The sequence below is a fragment of the Canis lupus genome, chromosome 27 (assembly GCF_003254725.2).
Source record: "Canis lupus dingo isolate Sandy chromosome 27, ASM325472v2, whole genome shotgun sequence".
In the NCBI taxonomy this organism is placed as follows: Eukaryota; Metazoa; Chordata; class Mammalia; order Carnivora; family Canidae; genus Canis; species Canis lupus.
Genome location: NC_064269.1, coordinates 44,033,981 through 44,054,485, shown reverse-complemented (window position 1 = coordinate 44,054,485; position 20,505 = coordinate 44,033,981). Strand labels below are relative to the sequence as shown.

The 20,505-nt window shown below is 37.6% G+C and overlaps 1 protein-coding gene across 10 annotated transcripts in view; it reads right to left on the bottom strand.

Annotated features, from left to right (window-relative positions):
- The window catches only part of ADIPOR2 (adiponectin receptor 2), a 145,044-nt gene that overhangs the window by 19,973 nt on the left and 104,566 nt on the right, over window positions 1-20,505 (bottom strand). The window lies entirely within an intron of this gene.

Below are 20,505 nucleotides of genomic sequence, written 5' to 3'. Positions count from 1 at the left end.
CATTCCTCAATAAAATACTGTTTGTATAAATCATCCCTCAATAAAAATGCCCTTTTTTTTTTTAAGATTTTATTTATTTATTCATGAGAGACACAGAGAGAGGCAGAGACACAGGCAGAGGAAGAAGCAGGCCCCATGCAGGGAGCCCGATGTGGGACTCGATCCCGGGACTCCAGGATCACACCCTGGGCCGAAGGTGAGTGCTAAACCACTGGGCCACCCAAGGATCCCAATAAAAATGTTTTCAAAAAGAAAAACAGGAGAGAGGAAAAGAGGTGCTATAGACTTTTCATATTAAAGGGTTTTAGGGGATCCCTGGGTGGCGCAGCGGTTTAGCGCCTGCCTTTGGCCCAGGGCGTGATCCTGGAGACCCGGGATCGAATCCCACGTCGGGCTCCCGGTGCATGGAGCCTGCTTCTCCCTCTGCCTGTGTCTCTGCCTCTCTCTCTCTCTCTCACTGTGTGCCTATCATAAATAAAAAATAAAAAAAATTAAAAAAAAAATAAATAAAGGGTTTTAGGTTTTATTGTGTAGGCAAAGCTGAGCGTTTAAATTATGAGGTTGGGCCAACCTGAACACAATTATATTTGTTTTTAGAAACTTACTTTGGCAACAGAGAGAAGGCAACAATGAAGAAGGGAGGCAGGAAAGAAGAGAAATAAATCAATACTTACCAAAGTCTAAAGCAGTTGTTCTCAACTAGAGGCAATTTTGCCTGACCCCCAACCTAAAGGACATCTGGCAATATCTAGAATCATCTTTACTTGTCACAAGGAGAGGAAATGATACTGGCAACTAGTAGGTAGGGGCCAGGATTCTGTTAAACATCCAATAATGCAAAAGACAGTTCTCCAAAACAAAGAACTATCTGGTTAAAATGTTAACAGCCAATGAGAAACTGATCTAAAGAAATGATGACGGAAGATCTATACACCCACTACAGTATTATGTGATGACAGAAGATCTATACACCCACTATGGTATTATGTGTTCATATCAGAAAAAATAATACTTTATCAGATACTTCATACTTCTTACCAATAAGTGGTTACTAGTGCCACTAGCTAAGCTAAATGGCAACCATTCATTCAAAAAATATACAAAGTACTCATTGAGCAGCTACCATCTGACAGACAAAGAACCTGAGGCTAAATGATTTGCCCAAGATCACTAGAAAATACCAGTCAAGGGAAGCCCGGGTACCTCAGCAGTTAGCGCCACCTTCAGCCCAGGTTGTGATCCTGGAGACCCGGGCTCCAGTGCTCTGTCTCTCTCATGAATAAATAAATAAAAATCTTTAAAAAGAGAAGAAGACGACGACAAAGAAGATGAAGAAGACGACGACGACGACCACCACCACCACCACCACGAAGACGAAGACGAAGACGAAGACGAAGAAGGAGGAGGAGGAGGAGGAGAAAATACCAGTCAAGAAGTTCAACTCAGGTCCATACAAGTTCCAAAGTTCACGCTGTAGTCTTTCCACTCTCTTGTTTTCTAATTATAAAAGTGCCTGATTTTGTAGGTAACAGACATTTGACTGAAAGACGACAAATATACAGGCAGGCCTTGCTTTCTAGTAGTGCAGGATAGTAAAAATGACTGTGCAAGCCAAAATCATGTAGAGCGATCTTATAAACAATAAGGAAAATGGCTATTCTGTGACCTTTAAAAATTAACAAAATATTAAAAACTGTCAATTATAAATGTACAAGGAAATTTTAAAAACAGTAAAACCAGTATGCTATATTTTACAACAGAAACATTGAGAATTAAGTATTTATTTGTAAAAAAACTTACCAAGAGTAATTTGAACGGTGCAGGTCTTTTTTTTTTTTTTAAGTAGGCTCTATACCCCATGTAGGGTTTGAACTCACAACCCCGAGATTAAGAGTCACCTGCTTTGCCTGCTTTATTGACTGAGCCAGCTAGGCGCCTCAGTGCTTGCCTTCTTATCACATAAATTACAATACAAAGTAAGCATCTTTTCTCTGCCTTGGCAAATTGTCCATATTCTAAGTTTGGATCAGCTTTCAACATTTCATTCTTTGTGCTTTCATGTCATGAAATTCCTAGAAGCTTTCCTTTAGATTTAACTCTTTTGCCTATATCACTTCTCTGGACATCTTCAACCTTTTTGTCACAAACGCTTTACTCCTTTATGTTGACAAGTGTGCCCCCACTATGTCCTTCTGGCTGCACATCTAGAATATCTTTACGTGGTAGCAGGGTCAACATTCCCCATCCCAATCAGGTTATTTCTTCTATAGCCATTTATGTTTGTTCTGACATACAATTGCAGCAGTATCAGTTTCATTTCATTGCTTTTACCTTTATTACCCAATTCCCCTTCTAATTATCTATTTTTGTAAAAAGTCACATGTTTTTATTAATGGGAAACAACACAATCGTAGACTTCGTTGTCTTATGCATTAAATAGAGGATAGATGTACGATAGCCAGTCAGTCATGAAGACTTTCAAAGAAGTGACATGACTGGTCACTAATCATGATGCATATCTACTATTTGCACAGTAGATTGTAGACTGTAGACTGAAGACTGAAGAACTAGCACAAAAGTTCGTACTTCGTGCAATTACAGTAAATACACCACAGTAAGTGAAATTTGAGCCATAGTATTGAGGGCCTGGTATCATTTAACTAACCCATGATAACTGAAACTCATGCATATTGGAACCTTGCCAAAGCATTAAAGCTGCTTGTCCACATTTTCTCTTCTCATCTTTTACAACTGCCCTTTCTATCCAAAATAGTGCTTCTAAAAAAACTAAACTCAATATAATGCAAGCCTGTATGTAAGACAAGGATTTCATTTCTAAGATACAGAACTACATCCAGTTTTCTAAGTCAGTTTTTTCTTAATAAATACCAAAAGTAATACAGCTAACCTGAACGTGGATTTGAATAGCACAGAACCACTTACACAGGAATTTTTTACAGTATAATACCATAAATATATTTTCTCTTCTTTATGGTCTTCTTAATATAATACTTCTTTCCTCTAGCTTAGACAGTATATAATACTGTATATAATAATAGATCTATAAAATATGTGTTAATCAACTTGATATGTTATGGTAAGGTTTCCAATCAACCGTGGGTTACCAGTAGTTAAGTTTTGGGGGAAGTCAAAAGTTACACACAGATTTTTGAAGTTAGCAACCCTAACCCTGCACTGTTCAAGGGTCAACTACAATTCCTCTCTAGTAGTCTAGTATATGCTTTGGAGGCAGAATGTGGTCAGTGGTCAGAAATACATAACCCAGTAAAGATAAATATCCATCCCAGTATGTCAGCAAAATTTGAGTATTTATAAAAGAATGTTTCATTCAGAAGTACAAAGTACTAAGTCTGTTAATTTATCAAGTATTATCTCCAGTTCTCACCCTCCTAAAACAGAAGACTCACAAATACATCCTCAAAAAACAAGCATCCAAAATACTAGCCCATAATTAGCTATTTATTGTGTTCAAGCACTATGGAGTTACTAATTAAGAGAGCTACATAGAGTGGGTGGAAGTAAACACAGTTTCCTGGATTAGACAGAGGATAACAAGAAACAATAAAGTGGTAGTGTCAAACACTGGCTAGAACATAGAATTAAAAAATGCTTTCTCTAGGGTACTGGAGCAACTTCATAGTTATGTCACACAAGAATGGTTTAGAAAGCCTATCCTGGGCACTGTATGTAAAACAGTCTTTGACTTTGAATATTAACTCTAAACTACCCTGTCAAGAGCAGAAATGACTTTCAATTTCCCATTAGCAGGCACTAAACCACGGTACCCAAAGATCTCTCTTTCAAAAATAGCAACTGTATAAAGATGATCACATACATTGTTAAATACATGATATATTCTGTTTCTGTTGTCATATTCTAATCCTCATCAAAACAAATTATGAAGAGAAACAAGACACTGTGAAAGATTAAGCGATTAAAACCAAAGCTGCATTAAAAAGGCATAAAATTTAATTCTGTAAGGCTTTCTACGAATGAATTACTCTATTTAAACTTAAAGAAAGGTCAATGCGCTGAAGTACAAAACCACTTTTAAATATTTTTCTCCTACATTCAATTTAGTCCATCTGTGAAAAGACTAAGTTAAAAAAATTATTATACATCAGGGGGGCACCTGGGTGGCTGAGTTGGTTAAGTGTCTACCTTCAGCTCAGGTCATGACCTCAGGGTCCTAGAATCAAGCTCCATGTTGGTTCCCCTGCTCAGTGGGGAGTTGGCTTCTTCCTCTTTCTCTGCCCCTCCCCCACTTGTGTTCTCTAATAAATAAATAAAATCTTTAAAAAAAATTATTATACTTCAAAAAACAATGATATCCAACTTTGATGATCTATCCACTGTGCAACAACCTAAAATAACAATTCTGTAAAGTATATTTTGCCTTAATGATAAAGATGAATGCTTTTAAGATCAGTCTAATATGGAAAGAATTCATTTGGGCATTTATCTGTTTTATCCAAACTCAGTTCAATTCCATTAATTCCGTTAACAAATGTCTACTAAAATATTCTTAAATAGATGAGTAAAGAATAATCTTTGTCTTACATGAGCTTACAACCTAATGAGGGGCTGACTTAGCCATATAAATGATTAAAATAGAAATAAGGTATAACTAGTTTAAAGGTGGGTAGGGAGATGTGGAGCTCAGAAAATGTTGCATGAGAAAGAGAATTCTGGAAAGATGAAAGAGAATCGTCAAGAGGGGGAAAAAGCAAAAGCACCCCTTTGAAGACAAGATATCCATCCAGTTCGATCGAAACTAAGGATGCATTCAGGAAAACAGCAAGACACAAATTATAAACGTAAATATTAGTTGAAGTAGACAGAATGTCACAGAGATTCACAATTGTAATACCTTCCACAGTTAGAAAATAAAGATCAAGGAAATGGTAAAATACCTCATTACCCTGAAATACTGGGCTTGGGACAATAAATCTTTGGTTAAAATTTGTCTGCCTTTATGGATGTCACTGAGCACTGATATCTTCTGCATTCACGTACAGCTTAGTTATGAGGACTAAGATCTAAGGCCCCTATTTTATCACCTGTTCCAGGGAATTCCTGCCAAGAAAGGTAAGAATATAAATCAGTAAATAACTTTATTATTAGTTTTAGAAACTTCTCAAAAACTCATTTAACTAAACAACAGACTGCTCAACCAGACCCTTAGTATAATCAATTGTTCAACTGGATGAATCTGTTCACTTATCAAACAAATATTTGTTAATCAAGACTTGCTCCACCAATCCTATCTATCAAATCACAAACTCTGCAATGCCAATATGATTGTTGTATTCTTTTTCTTTAAAAAAGATTTGAGAGAGGGCAGCCCAGGTGGCTAAGCAGTTTAGCGCCACCTTCCGCCCAGGGTAGAATTCTGGAAACCCAGGATCAAGTGCCACGTCTGGCTCCCTGCATGGAGCCTGCTTCTCCTTCTGCCTGTGTCTCTGCCTCTCTCTCTCTCTTTCTCTGTCTCTCATGAATGAATAAATAAAATCTTTAAAAAAAAAAAAGATTAGAGAGAGAGAGTGCGCACGTGCGCAGAGGGGCAGAGGGAGAAGAGAGAAACTCTTAAGCAGACGCTGTGCTGAGTGCAGAGCCCAATGTAGGGCTTGATCTCATTACCCTGAGATAACAACCTGAGTCAAAATCAAGAGTTGGATGTTCAACCAACTAAGCCACCCAGGCACCCCATGAATGCTGTATTCAAAGACTTGACTTAAACTACTAGAACCCAGACCCTCAAACCCTATAAATATCCATCCATGACCTCTCCTTTGTAAAACATTACTAGGATGTTTTACAGTGGTATGCACTTACTGCAGCCAAGTAATAAACTTGGCTTAGTTTGAGCAACAGGTAACTTAATGGTCTTTTTGGAAAGTTAACAGGCTGGATCCAGCTTAAAATTTAAAATCTGGGACAGCCCGGGTGGCTTGGTGGTTTGGCGCCATCTTCAGTCCAGGGCCTGATCCTGGAGACTGGGGATTGAGTCCCAGGTCAGGCTCCCTGCATGGAGCCTGCTTCTCCCTCTGCCTGTGTCTCTGCCTCTCTCTCTCTCTCTCTCTCTCATGAATAAAAAAATAAATCTTTAAAAAAATGTTTTTTAATCTGAAATGTGTAGCTAAAGCTTTTTTAAAAAAAGGAAAATGAGAAAAGGTGTTAGTAAGCTGATATAGCTAACAAATACACAGGGGTTAATGGAAATTAAGGTGTCTACAGAAAATGAAAGCTGAGGGACACCTGGGTGGCTCAGCAGTTGAGCACCTGTCTTCAGCTCAGGGCATGATCCCAGGGTGCAGGACTGAGTCCCATATCAGGCTCCTTGCAGGAAGCCTACCTCTCCTTCTGCCTATGTCTCTGCCTTTCTCTCTCTGTGTCTCTCATGAATAAATAAATTAAAAATCTTGAAAAGAAAGAAAGAAAGAAAGAAAGAAAGGAAGGAAGGAAGGAAGGAAGGAAGGAAGGAAGGAAGGAAGGAAGGAAGGAAGGAAGGAAGGAAGGAAAAAAGAAAAGAAAAGAGAAAAGAAAAGAGAAAGAAAATGAAAGCTGAAAGAGAAAGCACTGATGAATGCATCTCCTGAACTGTCCAGTAAAATAAGTACAATATCTAATGTATATGGACATTCATTTTGGACTGCCTAAAAATATATATACTCTTAGCCTATACAGACTAGTTATCTCTATCAAAGCCTAACAGAAAAGATCTTTAAAATCATCCAATTTTTTTATTGTCACATAGCAACTCTCTCTAATCTTAACTGAATGTCCTAAATACACTTCCTCCAGAAAAGAAAATGCAGGGATCAGCAGACAATAGTCTATTTACAATTTAACTTTCTTAGGATAAAGTAATATAGAGTGGCATTCTTACAAGTTTGGTTAAAGAAAAACTGCTCAATAAGTAATTCCTAGGTTAAAGGAGTAAAAGTTGGCTCCTAATCCCCATTTATGAAGAAGAATCTAGAGTAAAGGAAAAGTAAGGCAATCATAAAGGCTGCTGCTCTCTTCGACTTAATACCTTGAAAATTCAGAGATGTGAAGAAAACCTGTAAAACTAAAGATCAGGGCAATCTGGATGCCTCTTTTGTGGCTTTGTCTTAGCTTTCAAAACCCTTAAATAGGGCAGCCCCTGTGGCGCAGCGGTTTAGCGCCGCTTGCAGCCCGGGGTGTGATCCTGGAGACCCAGGATCAGGTCCCGCGTCGGGCTCCTTGTATGGAGCCTGCTTCTCCCTCTGCCTGTGTCTCTGCCTCTCTCTCTCTCTGTCATAAATAAATAAAAACTTAAAAAAAAAAAAAAAAGCCCTTAAATATACTTTAGCATATATAGTTAAAGGAATCCCGGTTTTAGAGAAGAAATGGCCTATTCATTTTAACCAATATACCACATTATATATTTCAAAAATAATTTTGGATGATAAAAAGTACTGCACCAGAAGTCTAGAGACCTGGATTTTAGGCCTCAATTGTCTAGGCTTACTTGCTACCAAACCTTCCACTACTTTGCACTCTTGATCCTTCATTCTAACTATGCTGAACACTTCCTAGGTTTAGACACCAGTACATACCAATGTATACTCAATACATGTTAGCTATTATTGGTACTATTCCCTAAAAAGCATCGTGCTATTTTTTACTTTTGTGTCTTCACATCTGTTGTTCCCTCTGCTTAGACTATCCTTAGTTTTTTCTCTTAGTTAACTCTGAAACTCAAGTTTTGCCTCCCTAGACCCTAGGTGATGACAGAATTGCTCCCACAGTACCCTGCACAATCACACAACCAATACCACAAACGTATTGATTTCCTTGTCTGTCCCTCCAACTGGACTGTCAGCTGTTTAAGAGCAGAGACTATGTTTTATTTTTGTATTCCCAGAATGCCAATACATCCTTAAATAAAACAAAACACAAATACAACGCTGGGGTGCCTGGGTGGCTCAGTTGGTTAAGCATCCGACTCTTGGTTTTGGCTCAGGTCATGATCTTAGGGTCCTGAGACTGAGTCCCTCGTTGGGCTCCTCACTGAGTGTGGAGTCTGCTTATCCCTTCCCCTCCCCCTTGTTCTCTCTCTTTCTTTAAAAATAAATAAACAAAATTCTAAAAAACAAAACAAAAACCTAAAAAATATCTGAAGAATAAATGCATGCATCTTTACTAAACTAAATTTGGTATTCCCTCCCCTCTGACATTCTAGGAACCAAGTTTGGATACTTGGAAGAAAGCTGAGACTATTTAATAGAAATCAGGACATCAAAAGGAAAAGCTGATGGGGGAGGGAGCAGGCTAAATTAGTTCAATTTAAAGCAGTTTAAGGAAAAAATAAATAAAAATAAATAAAACAGTTTAAGGTCCAATAAAGAGGTCAGTACTAAGATGAGAGATTTAAAAATCACCTTTGTGAAAAGACTGTTAAAGTCAAGGATGGCTGAGATGGAAGAGTAAGTTCGGGATGTGACTACTAGGATTTATTGTAATTACCGGACTACTATTACAAAGGAAGGACAGGGTAACAGAATTCTTATTTATTGTGCACTAACTACATGCTGGACACTTACTAAGTGCCTTTATAAACTAAATAATCAAATCCTCAGCAACCTTCTGAGATGAGTATTTCTATTCTCATTTTATGATGTGGAAAACCAGATCAAGCGTAGTAAATAAAGAAATGCAATCTAAGGGAAGTTACATAGCTCCCAGTGGTACCTTGATTCCCAGCCTAATGACATTATCTTATATAAATGAAGTACATTCCTGGTCAATTTCCTTCACGCACTTTGTTTCAAACTAATATTAAATATATGATCATATGAGGGTCTGTTAAATGTTTTTAATGTTTAAAGGGGGAAAGGGGTCATTCCTGATCCAGCAATTCCCTTCCTAGGTATAGAGCTAACAGAAATGCGACTATACATTCACCAGAAGACAAGTACTAAAATAGTTATAGAAATACTATTTAGAAGAGCCCAGAACTTGAAACAACCCACTAGCTATCATTAAGAGAACGTATTATAGTCACACAAAGAAAACTAAAGGACAGTAAAAATGAACAAAACTACAGCTACACAAGGTATAGATGAATTTCACAAACATGATGCTGAGTGAAAGAAGCCAGATACAAGAGTATTTAATGGTTCCAATGACATGAAGTATAAAAATAGGCAAAACTAATCTATACCATTAGAAATCAGGACAATGGTTACCTCTGGGAAAAGGACGGGCTTCACTATGGAGGAGGGAAGGCATTAAGGGGACCTCTAGGGGTATTGGTTACACAGGTTACCATATATGCACTTTTCTGTATGCACTATACACTTCAATAATGTTTTTGTTGTTTTTTTCTTAAAAACGGTGGGAAATAAAAATATAGAAAAGATCAGAGATTTAAATCTAGGTCTCTCTGAACCCAAAACTTTGCTTTTGTTTTTCCTTTTCTTTTTAAAAACTGCTTCCTTAGAGATTACTGAAGCACAGTAGCTTCACTAAATAAAAACAAACTTGGTTTAAGTGATAAAAGTAGCTATTACATAGTAATTTAATAAGCAAAGACACCTAATTAGACCAATCCATGAAAAACTAATTATGACCTTCATTTATCTTTTATCCTCTAACAAAGAAGAGTTTACAACTATAGTAGGGGAACCACAGAAATGTGGAGGTTGAGAAAACTTAGATATCACCTGGTTCTAACAACTCATTTCAATATTAAGAAAATGAGGCCCAAAGAAATAACGAAAATTGGCCAAAATCACACAACTCGCTGGTAGTGGACCAGGGCCAAAACTTAGGTTCAATCATTCATTGTTTATGAATGAACTATTTTAAGTACTGGGGATAAGAATTATGTTCGGATTAGCAAAAACAGTAACTATCTTTTTTTTTTTTTTAAAGATGACTACAAAGTATAATAACAATATGTAATAGATTATGCCTGGTCCTTAAACAGGCATAGAAAAAGAATCTGCCTAAGATGATTTTTTTTCTTAAGATCTTATTTATTTATTCCTGAGAGACACAGGCAGAGACACGGGCAGAGGGGAGAAGCAGGCTCCACGCAGGGAGCCCGATGTGGGACTCGATCCCAGCACTCTGGGATCATGCCCTGAGCCAAAGGCAGACGCTCAAGCATTGAGCCACCCAGGCATCCCTCTAAGATGAAATTTAAGCAAATCTTTTCTTATTGACACAAATGATGTGCCATATCCAACATTTGTAAGTACTTTCCATGTACCACACACAGTTCTCACTACCACACTATGAGACAAAGTACACACTATCAGGTATTCCATTTACGGATAAGGACATACTCAGTTACTCTGGGCCTAGGTTTAACTGCCAAAGTTTCATCAGTCTAGAACCTATACATACACATCTTATGAAAAGGAGAAGGCTATAATCACTAGTTCCCAAAACTTAAGTGTGCCCCCAGATTCATGTGAGGGAGCTTATGAAAAATAGATTCCTATTCCAGAGATTTTAAAGTACGGTTAACCCTTAAACAACCAAGGGGTGGGGCACTGCCTCCCCAAGTAGTCAAAAATCCACATAAAACTTTGGATTCTTCAAAAACTTACCTAATTGTCTACTATGGACCAAAAGCCTTACCAATAACATAATAACATAAACAGTTGATTAACACATATTTTGTATGTTATATACTGTATTCTTACAATGAAGTACGCTAAAGAAAATGCTACTAAAAAATCATAAATAGGGGATCCCTTGATGGCTCAGCGGTTTAGTGCTTGCCTTTGGCCCAGGGCGTGGTCCTGGAGTCCCAGGATCGAGTCCCACATCGGGCTCCCTGCATGGAGTCTGCTTCTCTCTCTGACTGTGTCTCTGCCTCTCTCTCTCTCTGTGTCTCTCATGAATAAATAAAAATTTTTTTAAAAATCATAAATAAGAGAATCTATATTTATAGTATTGGTGGTACTGCATATTTCAAAAAAATCCATGCATGAGTAGACTCATGCAGTTTAAATCTGTATTGTTCAAGGGTCAACTGTATTTGATTTCTAGTCCTCTGTTTTTTAAAAAAAAATTAGTTTTTTTTTTAAGATTTTATTTATTTTTTTCATGAGAGACACTGAGAGAGAGAGAGAGAGAGAGAAAGAAAGAGAGGGGGGGGGGGGGGCAAGAGACACAGGCAGAGGGAGAAGCAGGCTCCACACGGGAAGCCCGATGTGGGACTTGATCCTGGGACTCCAGGATCATACCCTGGGCCTAAGGCAGGCCAAACCGCTGAGCCACCCAGGGATCCCTAGTTTCTTAAGGAATAAAGTAAATTAACCTCTCCACTGCCTCAAATAAAGGACTCTCACACATAGGGAAATGAATGCAACTGTACAGATATTTCATTTGAAGCTCCCTAAGAGTCAATTCCACAATTACAATGGATCAGTACCACAAACAGGGCCTCCTTTTCCACAATTTTGACTATCTATGATAAGTGTCCTTTAAAATGTATTAAAGACAAATAACCACTCAAACTGCCAAATCACACTTTTGACAATAAACCAGTGAAAGGAAAATCCAGCCCCATGAAGAGAAGTAGTATATTAAGTCTTCTAATAAGAGTCCCAGTGTATCACTCACATAAATTCAATGGAACCTCTGTTTCTTCATCTGCAAAACAGATTTTACTAACACCTACTCTATAAGGCTACTCTAGGAATGAATGAGATGATATGTGTAAAAGAGCTTAGAAAGTTGCCTCACACGTTGTACAGGCTCAAAAAATATCATTCTTCTGATAAATAATAAAAATACACTTATTCTATCATGGATTAAAAAAGTATGTTAACTAATTTTCCCTGAACTCAAAACAGCATACTCCAATACTCTCTTTCTGTACATCTCTTTATGGAAACTACTTGAAACAGTTTAGACCTAGAACACTATATTGGCTACTGATAAATTCATTCAACAACTATGTGTTATATGCCTACCATGAATCAAAAAGACTGGGCTTGAATCTGAGGATGGGGTGATAAAACTCAAGATTTGTTCCACCATGGAACACAGTCTGCAAGCAAAAATAATTACTAAACATCTAATCAAACAAATACATAATTACAAGTTACGGTGTGTACTGTGATGAAATATAAAAGACATGATTAAATATATGAGTGGGAAAGATGAAATAGAAATCAGCTGCCTAGAGTTAGGGTGTGGAGATAGGAATGATAGCTAGCTAATGGATAAAAGATTTACTCAGAGATAATAAAAATATTCTAAATTAAACTGTTCTGATGGTTGCATAATTCTGTGAATATACTAAAACTTGAATTGTACACTATAAATGGGTGAATTTTATATATGATTATCTCAATATTTCTTAAAATGGTGAACTGTGAGTAACTGTGACATTTTCCTTTAACAAACAGCAAAAAATCTAATTCAATTTCCAAATATTCCTCAGAGTATACAGAGATTGGTCTTTCTGTGAACCATGCTCCTGAGAAGAATTTAATACATTATTTTAAATAAAAGAACTATAGGGGCGTGCCTGGGTAGCACAGTTGGTTAAGCATCTGACTCTTGATTTCAGGTCAGGTCACGATCTCAGGGTCATGATATCAAGCCCCACATCCAGCTCCATGCTAGGCAGGGAGTCTGCTTGAGATTCTCTCTTTTCTTCCACTGCCTCTCCCTCTCGTGCTCTTTCTCTCTAAAAATAAAGAAGTAAATCTTTTAAGAAAAAAAAAAGGTGGGGGGATCCCTGGGTGGCTCAGCGATTTAGCGCCTGCCTTTGGCCTTTGGCCCAAGGAGTGATCATGGAGTCCTGGGATCAAGTCCTGCATCGGGCTACCTGCATGGGGCCTGCTTCTCCCTCTGCCTGTGTCTCTTGCCTCTCTCTCTCTCTGTGTCTCTCATGAATAAATAAATAAAATCTTAAAAAAAAAAAAAACTATAACTTTAAGCACTGATTTTTAAACAGTAGTGAGTTTCTTAGTTACTTGTGAAGATTTTTAAAAATACATTCATCCAAGACCCAAAGATTCTGACTTAGTAGGTTAGGATTAAATCCTGGCATTTGTGTTTATTTTCCTTAAAGGGCATAGGTGATCCATCAGATGAGTATTCCAAAATAGATTCACTGATTTAAAGGAATCTTCTGATAAACACCTACACAAAAAGATGTATCACTCTGTAATGGATACAACTGCTTATAGAACTTTGTTTTTACAAATTCAGAATTTCACTTGATTTTTATTTAAAAAAAAAAAAAAGACACCCCTGGTGCTTTTCCTATTACATTTTTATCCTTATGCACAACTTACATTTAACATAGCTAGAGAATCTAAGGTAATTAACACATTTTTTTTAAAGCCTACGCAATCTACTTAAGCTCTACATTTTTTTTTTGTTGTTGTTTTTTAAAGATTTTATTTATTCATGAGAGACAGAGAAAGAGAGAGAGAGAGGCAGAGACACAGGCAGAGGGAGAAGCAAGCAGGCTCCACACAGGGAGCCTGACATGAGACTCGATCCCGAGTCTCCAGGATCAGGACCTGGGCTGAAGGCAGCGCTAAACCACTGAGCCACTCGGGCTGCCCCGAAGTTCTACATTTTATAACAAGGGAATGGGGGCCTGGGTAGCTCAGTTGGTTAAGCATCTGCCTTCAGCTCAGGTCATGATCTCAGAGTCCTGGGATAGAGCCAAACGTCCAGTTCCCCGCTCAGCAAATACTTTGCTTCTTTCTCTCCCTCTCTCTCAAACAAATTTTTTTAAAAAATCATTTTAAAAATAAGTAAAAATAAAATGAAGGAACAAGTACTCAAAGAAAATTATACAAAATCATTAGAAATGTGAAAGAACACACCATGATGATAATGTTAGGTTTATTTACTTTCAAAATAACAAAAAACTCACTGAAAGATTAGAATGCATCCGAGAAGCAAAGTTACCCTGGCCTAAAAGAAAAATGAGGTGTGTGTAACACTTCTGTCAAAAAACAAGTACCAATGATTGAATCTAACCTCTGGGCTCAACATAAATACTCAAGAGGCAGAGTTTTGTTTTGTTTTTTTTAAGATTTTATTTATTTATTCATAGAGACACAGAGAGAGAATGAGAGGCAGAGACACAGGCAGAGGGAGAAGCAGAGAGCCCGACCTGGGACTCAATCCAAGGTCTCCAGGATCACGCCCTGGGCTGCAGGCGGCGCTAAACCACTGCGCCACCGGGGCTGCCCGAGGCAGAGTTTAGAACTGAGAAACATGAAGTCAGCCTGCTGCCAATTTTCATAAAGGCAGTTTTGTTCAGCAGAAAGTACAGTCAGAAGACCTGGCACATGCTCTCTTTTGGCCATGTGACCTTGGGCATATTACTCTAAACTTTCTAAATCTTACTTTCATCCACTTTTAAAAAGAGATCAGGGGATCCCTGGGTGGCTCAGTGGTTTGGCGCCTGCCTTTGGCCCAGGGTGTGATCCTGGAGTCCCAGGATCGAGTCCCACGTCGGGCTCCCTGTATGGAGCCTGCTTCTTCCTCTGCCTGCGTCTCTGCCTCTCTCTCTCTATCATAAATAAATAAATAAATAAATAAATAAATAAATAAATAACTTTAAAAAAATAAAAAATAAAAAGAGATAATATCTGGTCTTCCTATTTGAGTGCAATTTTGAGAAGCAAATGAGATAATGTCTGTGAGAAGGCTACATACAAATTTAAGGCATTATTGGAATTATTCAGACAGATATACTCTATTTGCTAACAGCTAACATATTTCCACTTCAAAACTGGAAATTTCAAGAAAGAAATCCTTCCTCCAAAAACAAACCAAGGGTAGCCCGGATGGCTCAGCAGTTTAGCACTGCCCAGGGTGTGATTCTGGAGATCCAGGATCGAGTCCCACATCAGGCTCCCTGCATGAAGACTGCTTCTCCGTCTGCCTATGTTTGCCTCTCTCTCTGTCTGTCTCTCATGAATAAATAAAATCTTTAAAAAAAAAAAAAATCTTTAAAAAAAAAAAACCAAAAAATTGGTGTATGGAATTCATTAAGTCCCTTGAAGATATTAATGATTTGTCTTTAATTTCATCAAAATTACATAATTTTTTATAACTCTATCTTCCTTTTCTAGCTCCTATTCTATTTTATTATTATAGTATAGCATTCTTCTATACTAACATCTCTGAAATTAGCAGCAAGGGGCAGTACTGTATACAGATTAAATACAGAACAAAAGTTGCAATTAATGAAGAGGAAGGGCAAGGGAAAACTAGAGCAGTAGAAGTTTTCACTGCTTAAATGACCCAGTATGTTGAAACCACCTCTCATACGGATGCACTGGTCTCTTCATAAACCACCTTCTCATTTGCAGCAAAGAACTTCCACTCCAAAGAGAAACAATACTGAAAGGACAAATTTTCATTAGGAACAGAAACACACAATTTCCTCATTAGTAAATTGAGGAAGTTAAAACCAAAATGGCTTCAGAGAGTCTTTTCAACTCTAACATTTGACAATCTAATGCTCTCATTCCAGGATTCCTCACAGAAAACCTGTTAAAACAGATGGGAACAAAGAAATGGTTCTTTTGTTCAGGTTGTTGGCTTCTGGGTTAACTCTAAGATTAAAGGAAATTCAAATAGAAGTTTTTAAGTCAATCTAATGAGTTCATTCATAAGGATGAAAAAAAATCACATTCGCTTGATAATTTGTTATTGAAACAAGGAGCACAAACATATTTAGAAGATATCACTCTATCAAGTGAAAATTATAAATAAAAATACATAGCATTAAAAAAAATACATAGAATAAGAAACAGATAACCACTGTGTATCTGACACAAAAGGGACAGGATGGACAAATTCTGAATTCTAAAAACATTTTAGTCTCATAACTCATATTATAAACACAACTTCGCTGCCATTTTAAATCTCAGTCTAATTGGCTAGTCTGAAATTTCTCTAGCTTTAACAGAAGTCTTCAGCTTCAATAAGCACACTTGTCAGTTTTGAATATAGTTAAGGAAAGTGGTACATTAAAAAGCATAAAGTGATACAGTTACTACCTATTCAATTATCTCTTCTAAGATGACTAAAGAGAACCTCAAATCTCATATTCTAAAATATGAAATGCTTGATTCCACCTTTTTAAAGCCTGCCCCCTCATCTTACCAATCTCAGTTTTTGCACAGTTAAAATATTCAATAATGATCTTTGATTACCCTCTTTTCCTCAATCTCTACATTGAATCCATCAGGAGGTCCTAATATATATATATATATTTTTTTTTTTGTCCTCCAAAATATACTGGGAATCCCTCCACTTTTGCTGCTACTGCCACCCTATTTCATGCAAACATTTCTCTCACCTAGAATATTCTACAGGCTCCTGTCCTTCCATTCTGTCTTCTCACAGTTCCTTCTCCACATCCAGAGTGATGGTATAAAAAATCACCAATCCCTCCCTCCTGTTTAGACACTCCAAAGACACTTTCTAGCAGATTTTATTAAAATAAGACCTAAAGTCCTTCTATACACCTATATGATCAAGGTCCCTCCCTGGCCTACTGACCTCCTCTCATTTCACTTTTCCTTCTTATTCCTCATGCTCTAATTGCACTGGCCTTCTTTCAGTCCTCACGGAAAAGAAAAGGGAAGGACAGAATATAAGAGAAGACAGCAGTAGCAGAGGGGGAAAAGCTTATTCCACCTCTGGCTCCCTATGGTAGCTTGTTTCCTCTACCTGGAAATACTCTTCTTGCTGGTGTTCCTTATCACTCAGGCCTCAACTCAAACATACTTTCCTTAAGTACAGCTAAGGAACTCGGGGATGGGGGGGATGGGGATGGAAAGAAACGGAGCAGAGAGGATTTTCTGGGCACTGAAACTACTCTGTATAAGACCATAATGGATATATGTCCAAATTCATAGTATACATAACATCAAGAGTAAATTGTAATATAAACTATGAACTTTGGGTGTCAATTATAGGCTCATCAAATATAACAAAGATAGCATTCTGATGGGGGATGTTGATAGTGGGGGAGGCTATGCATGTGAGGGCAAGAAGTCTCTATTTCTCCTCTCAATTTTTCTGTGAATTTAAAAACTGCTTTAAAACTAAAATCTTAGTAAGAAATTTTTTTTTTTTTTTCAAAATTCTCTCAACTCACTATGTTACCATACTTTTCTCTTCATAACAATTATCACTTTGAAATTATCTTATTTATGTGTTTCGGGGGTTTGTTGTCTGTGTCTCCTCCACTTCTGTAATGCAGCCAACAAATTGTGGCTCTTACCCATCACCATATTCCTAGCACCTAGCCCAGTGTAGCCAAACAGGGTCACTGTGTTCCACCCTGTAAGCTGTGCACATTAAAAATCACAATTTAAGATGGATGAGGATTTGATGAAATCTCTTGGGAGAACTGCAAAATGAAAGACCTGAGGGATCCCTGGGTGGCGCAGCGGTTTAGCGCCTGCCTTTGGCCCAGCGCGCTGATCCTGGAGACCCAGGATCGAATCCCACATCGGGCTCCCAGTGCATTGAGCCTGCTTCTCCCTCTGCCTGTGTCGTCTCTGCCTCTCTCTCTCTGTGACTATCATAAATAAATAAATAAATAAAAATTAAAAAAAAAAAAAAAAAATGAAAGACCTGGGATCTGAAAAAATACATTCCTACAATACTTCCATTAATCAAAAGCATAATATTTTCAGATCTGCTATTGTGACAATGTGCCAATGAGGTAATCAGAACATGTATTAGCTTTCTCAACCCTGGCACTTACATACTCAGCTAGGTACTTTGTTGTGGGGGCTGTGTATTACAGGATGTTTAGCAGCATCCTTGGTCTCTACCCACAAAATGCTAGTAGTGCAATTCCCCTAGTTTTGACAAGCAAAAATGTGTCCAGACACTGCAAAGTATTTCCTGGGAGTCAAAATTGCCCCAAACAGGAAACCACTGGAATGGTCACTTAAGCTTTCACTGTCTCAGTTTTCTCATCTAGAACACACGTTCAACATATCATAAAAATAGTTCAACTGTACACACCAGTTTATATCTTAGGAAACCTCTGGATATTTACACTACTAAATTTGTTTTTTTGTTTGTTTTTGCTCATTATTAAAATTCAAGACAACAAACAGGAAATTAGAATTCAGGGCAATAGGAACAGAAAAGTAAGCATCAAATCTAAAAACAGAATTTTCACAAATTCTCACATTATTCATATAATATGCATATAGAAGATACACACACACACACTGTTGTTGGTGGTATTTTTCAGAGAAACTGATGCAATGAAAAATTCCGCAGAGTCATAATCAGGAGTTAGATAAAGAGAAGAACCTACATCTTCAAAATGTCATTCCAGTGTTCTGTGGTATAAGAAAATTCTCTCCAGCGTCTGATGCAGCACTCAAAATTTGTTGGTTTTTTGTTAAGATTTCAATTACATATTTACTTGGGATAGAGAAAAAGGAAGAGAGAGAGAGAGAGAGAGAGAAGCAAAGGGAGAGAGACAAGCCCCAACTGATCCCATGACACGAGCTGAAATCAAGAGATGGACACTTAACCGGCTGAGACACCCAGACACCCCCAGCACTGAAAATTACATGAAGTACAAGATACAAGGATAGGGAATGGCTTTTTCCTTTAGAAACTTTTGGCAGATTACATATTAAAGTTCTCAATTATTCACTCACTCCTTTCCCACAAAAAAATAGAATCCCCATCCCATTATCTTTGGACCTGGCCACATAACTGCTTTGGCCAATGGAACATAAGCAAATGTAACATACATCATATATGAGCAGAAACTTTGAATGCAAATGTGTGATTTGATTTGGTCTCTGGGACTTTTGCAGTATGCCACGAGCACATGTCCCAGACAGCCTCCTTCAGCTTGAGTCCCAGAATAAGAAGACTCATGGAGCTGACCTGCAATAGAGCAACCTAGAGCAGTCACACTTGACCATAGCCCTTATGTTTGTTTCTATCATTCTAAGTCATTGAGCTTTTGGAATATTTAGTTTCTGCAGCAAAATCTGACTAACATGGGGATGTACTTTTTTGGTGCACTAACATTAAAATATTTACATAACTCTAAATTTCAGTGTGCATGACTTTATAAGTTGTTCTCTCTCTCTCCATATACAATCTTATCTTTGGTTTTTCTTTAACATTCAATATGCACATTATGAACATTTTTAGAGATTAAAAAATCACCAGAATATACCTATCTGCACTGAAGATAGTTGAGTCAAAATTCTCAATTCACATTTGATATTCAAATACCACAAAGATAAGCAAAGTACAGATTCCAAGTATAGGTCCAGAGGACTCAGGAAAGATTCTCCACAAATCTACAGTTAGAATATAGTAGGCCTTGGAGTCCTACAATTTAGTCTTAGTAAGTTTTCTTTAATAGTCCAAAAACACCTAAAAAAATAAAATATCTACACATCTGCCATCTACAGACTGCAGAATATACTCATTTATAAAAGAAATAAGCAAAAAATTAAAGGCTTTATGTAATTCTAATTTTACTATTATTCTGTGTGGGAAACCAGAAAGTGTAAAATAATTTTAGTATACAGGAAACATGTGGGGAAAAGTTTACTTGTTTGAAACATCTTTTTACATGACCAAGAAAGGACTGCTTATTACACACGCCATGAATATTTATCACCCACTATTCACAATTTAATCTACTCCAAGGTCTGGCTTCTGTTCCCAGTCCTCTACCAAAAAAGCTCTTGTTAAAGTTCACCTATGAACACCACGTTGTCAGAACCAGTGGTCACTAGTCTATCCCTTTTGTCCATGATCTCTTCAGCAGTATAGAAACAAATCAAATCACTGCTTCCTCCCTTCCTTGACTTTCTTGGTTTTTGTGATATTACAATTCCTGAGTTTTCCTCCTACCTCTTAAGAGTCTCTTTCCCAGCTTCTTCTACTTTCCCCTCTTATTGAAATGCCCTATGAATGCTGGTGTTCTTCAGGCTAAATGGCTGGATCCTTAGGCCCTTCTCTTTTCCCTCTCCCTCTTAAGTAACCTTAACTATTTCAAAAGTTTTAAGTATCATCTACATTGCAACTACTTCCTAAAAGATTACTTCCAGCCCTGGCCACTCTTAGGAAGGCTACACTCCTACCCAACTATCTTCTAGATGCATCCACTAAGATGTCTCATGTTCATTTCATATTTAACACAACCAAAAGCAAGCTCTTGATCCTCCCACCTAAACCTATTTCACCTCCATACTTTATCCTCTAGTTTTTCCCATCTCAGAAAACAGAATCATACCCCAGCAATCCAAGTATTCATGTCATACCTCACTCATTCTTGTCATTTCCTTCCCTTCTCCCTTAACCCAACATATCCAGCATACCAACAAATTCTGTCAACTCTACCTCCAAAGCACAGCTCAAATGTATCTGCTTCTTGCCAACTCAACTACCACCATCAACCCAGAATAAGCTACTTTCATGAATTTCTATAGCATCCTTCTGACT